This window comes from Triticum dicoccoides, chromosome 3A, assembly GCF_002162155.2.
Source record: "Triticum dicoccoides isolate Atlit2015 ecotype Zavitan chromosome 3A, WEW_v2.0, whole genome shotgun sequence".
NCBI classification, from domain to species: Eukaryota; Viridiplantae; Streptophyta; class Magnoliopsida; order Poales; family Poaceae; genus Triticum; species Triticum dicoccoides.
The window spans coordinates 118,298,394-118,302,592 of NC_041384.1; the positions used below are offsets into that span (position 1 = coordinate 118,298,394).

Below are 4,199 nucleotides of genomic sequence, written 5' to 3' on the forward strand. Positions count from 1 at the left end.
ACTTAACGGTTCTTGCCCACTGATTAAATGAAGGTTGTTGTTTGGAAGTCGATCTCATGTCGAGTCACCAAAACTATATCAGAAACTTGAATATGTATACCGGGTCTGTTTCAAGTTGTTTAATGGTGATAGACACGACATGGTCGTCAGGTCCTGTTTTTTCCTCGATCACGTGTTTCACCTAGCAACACCCAAAGTTCTATATATACATTCACGCGACAGAACACGAGAACATAACACTCTTGTCGAATTCAGACATGGATCCGAGGACAGCTTTCTCTTGCTGTGCTCTGCTCCTCATCACACTGTTGCCTCTTTCAGCAAATGCCTCGAGCAAAGTAAGATATACTTCCTCCCTTTGAGGGAAAATATAATCCCTCTTTGTTCACAAGACTTCAACTTTTGTTTTGTTTGTGCATAACTCGGCTTGTTCTGAACTTTCTTTTTTCGCAACTTCCCGCATGTTAATTTCAGCTCTACATAGTGTACATGGGGGAGAAGAAACATGACGATCCATCTGCTGTCACCGCGTCGCACCATGACATACTAGCCTCAGTATTTGGGAGGTACGAACTAGCTGGTAATTCATGTTACTACATATTATCACCATGCGACAGAAGTGATTGCTAAACATTGTGTCTTGTCTGCAACAGCAAGGATGAATCCTTGAAGTCAATAGTTTACAGTTACAAGCACGGATTCTCTGGATTCGCGGCAATGCTCACCGGAACCCAAGCTGAGATGTTGGCAAGTAAGTGATAACCAATCCAAGATGGCATCAGCATTTGATGCCTTCATATGTTGCTGGCATGATCGAATGAAACTAATTAATATGGATGTTGCAAATGTAGAGTTTCCTGAAGTTATAAGTGTGAAACCTAACACTTATCATGAGGCACAAACAACTCGAAGCTGGGACTTCCTTGGCCTTGGCCTCAACAAATTACCACAACAAACTGACCTGCTTCGGAAAGCAAATTACGGTGAAGATATCATCATCGGGGTGATCGATTCAGGTTTGTCATGAAATTTCTAGATTAAATTCAGAATTTGTGAAAACCAAAGCCAAGCGTTAGAAATGGACATAGGTTGACTCCGTCGGTCCACGCATGTCTTTGTCGCAGGCATATGGCCTGAATCACTAAGCTTTGACGACAACGGATACAGCCCCGTTCCGGCACGGTGGAAAGGCATATACCAGGTTGGGCAGACATTCAATGCAACAAGCTGCAACAGAAAGATCATCGGCGCACGGTGGTACTCGAATGGAGGTGACCCCGAGAATCTCAAGGGCGAGTACATGTTGCCTCGGGACTTCCACGGCCATGGCACACACGTCGCCTCGACGATCACCGGTAGAGAAGTCCAGGGTGTGAGCTATGGTGGCCTAGCCACTGGCATGGCCCGTGGCGGAGTACCACGTGCACGGCTAGCAATCTACAAGGCGTTATGGGGGCCGCGGATAAGGGGTAGTGAAGCCATGATCCTCGCGGCCATCGACGATGCCATACACGATGGTGTGGATGTCATGTCGCTCTCACTTGGGGGTGCTGGTCACGAGTTTCCCGGGACACTGCACGCTGTCTTGAGAGGAATCTCAGTTGTCTTTTCTGCCGGGAATGATGGCCCGGCACCACAAACGGTGACCAATGCTGTGCCATGGGTGACGACAGTGGCAGCTAGCACGATCGACCGTGCCTTCCCAACCTTAATATCTCTTGGAAACAAAAAAAAGCTTGTGGTACGTACAAACGATCGATATGCAAGTACTTGTTCTGATATTTTTTTGATAATATTAAAGCATAGAAAATGCATCATCAAATACGATCGCTTTCAAGGATAGAAACATCATTGCATATGCTAGGTACAAATTAAATAACAAACTGTTTTATAGTTGAGATAACACATAGTTGAGTGGCCATGATTTTATATCGGTATAGGTTTTACAAAGTCAATTATGATACGTCAGGTGTTGAACAAGCGTGTGTGGAAACATAATCGTATATATTTTTACAAATCAACTTGACTCGGCTCAAATGCATGCAGAAAAATAATTTCCTACCGACTTTGTTATCAGTTAGCTTTCCTTAATGTACTCTTTTATCCTCTCGAGGAAAACTTATGATCTGATGTGTCTTCGATCTTAAACACAGGGACAATCTCTTTACTACAACTCAACTCTGAACAACGGTGACTTTAAGGAGCTTGTTCATGCGGGAAGGTAGCGACATAACACACTCAATCAATATGTTAGATTTTTATAGTTCCATTGTTTATCGAACCATATTCACTTCAACTTTTGTGCAGCTGCACTGCGGAGTGGTTGGCATCAAGCAACGTGACCAGCAAGATCGTCCTGTGCTACACACCGGGGTTGGCGCCCAGCGTGCTGCTTCGGGTAGATCTGCCCCTCACCATCAACCGTAGCATGGGCGCCGGAGCCAAGGGCCTCATCTTCGCGCAGTACGCCACGAACCTCCTGCCAGCATGCAAGGGCAGCATGCCCTGTGTTGTAGTAGACTACGAAACCGCACAGAGAATTGAGTCATACGTGGCGATCGCAGAGTAAGAACATGTCGCGTTGCCGGAAACAGGAGGAATATGTTTTCTTTCTCCCGGAACTAATTTGTGCATGTCATTTGTCATGATAGGAGTCCAATCGTGAAGATATTACCTGCCATGACCGTTGTCGGAGACACAGTGTTTTCACCAAGGGTCGCTGCATTCTCGTCCAGAGGCCCTAGCCCCCTGTATCCAGGCATACTCAAGGTACTTCAAGTGTGAACTTCTTAACTCAAAGTCAGAATAGTTGCACTTGCAGTGTCCCTTTTGTTTTTGCGCTGCGGTGCTTTTAACTAGCCTATCTTACTCTCCAGAATTAATACTTTTGTCTCTATGGATATTTGCACAACCCGACATAACTGCACCAGGCGTCAACATCTTAGCAGCTGTGCGTGACTTCTATGTGTTCCTATCAAGTACATCCATGGCATGCCCACATGTCTCAGCGGTGACCGCTCTGCTTAAATCGGTTCACCCTGACTGGTCGCCTGCTATGATCAAGTCCGCAATCATCACCACAGGTATGCACAATGTGTATATGGAAAGTTCTTTCAACTATTTTATGTTATACCAATAACTTATTTCTTGGTGATGATTCTAGCGCCAGTGACCGATCGTTTCAGCGTGCCGATCGAAGCAGAGGCGGTCCCGAAGAAGGTGGCTGATCCCTTCGACTTCGGTGGTGGTCACATGGATCCAGACAAAGCCACTGACCCAGGCTTGGTTTACGACGTGGATGCAAGAGAGTACAACAAGTTTTTTAATTGCACCGTTGGGTTGTTACATGGCTGCGAGTCTTACCAACTCAACCTCAATCTCCCGTCAATCGTTGTTCCAAACCTCAAGGACCATGTCACGGTTATGCGCACTGTGACAAATGTGGGGGCAGTTGGAACAACTTATCATGCAGTGCTTGAAGCTCCAGTAGGGGTTGTCATGTCCATGGAACCATCAACGATCACATTCGCTAAAGATAGTAGCAGAAGTGCATCATTTAGGGTTTATTTACTACAAAGCGGAGAGTGCAAGGTGGATTTACCTTTGGTAGTTTGACATGGTCAGATGGAGGTACCCACGTCAGGATTCCAGTCGCAGTAAGGAATGTGATAGAAGACTTTGTTGCAGATACATCCTAAATTTATCGGTGTATGGTATATGGTTATTCATGCAGTAATGTATTTGGCATACAAAAATATTAATAAAACACCAAAAAAAAAATCCTATTGTTACAATAGTAGGAAACGAACATGGTGGTCCATGATTAATGAGATGTGTTGATCCTTTTGTATGACTATACTAGAATCCTTGGGTGGTGGCTCGCCATGTGTCCAAGAGAGGACATTCTGTGCCAACTTCTAACACTACAGGAAAACATATGTTGCCTTTTGTTTCGTCATAATTAGAGTGTAATTTGTCGGCCACTTGGCTTACATCAGTGTAAGCCGAGAGCCAACTCTAAAATACACAACACATAAAAGCCCCTCGGCTTACACCACAATATAGCGGGAAGAGCTTGGAAAACACTCACCTTAAACTAGGATCTCTGCATAAACCATGACAAGCACTCGGCTTATATAGTATGCTCAGCAAACTACCCTGCCATGTGGCCTTCCTCCATGCAGTTGACGGCTCCGTCA

The 4,199-nt window shown here is 45.2% G+C and overlaps 1 pseudogene; it reads left to right on the forward strand.

The window, feature by feature from the left end:
* Positions 1 to 257: 257 nt before the first annotated feature.
* Positions 258 to 3,732, forward strand: LOC119272049 (annotated as a pseudogene).
* Positions 3,733 to 4,199: the final 467 nt, after the last annotated feature.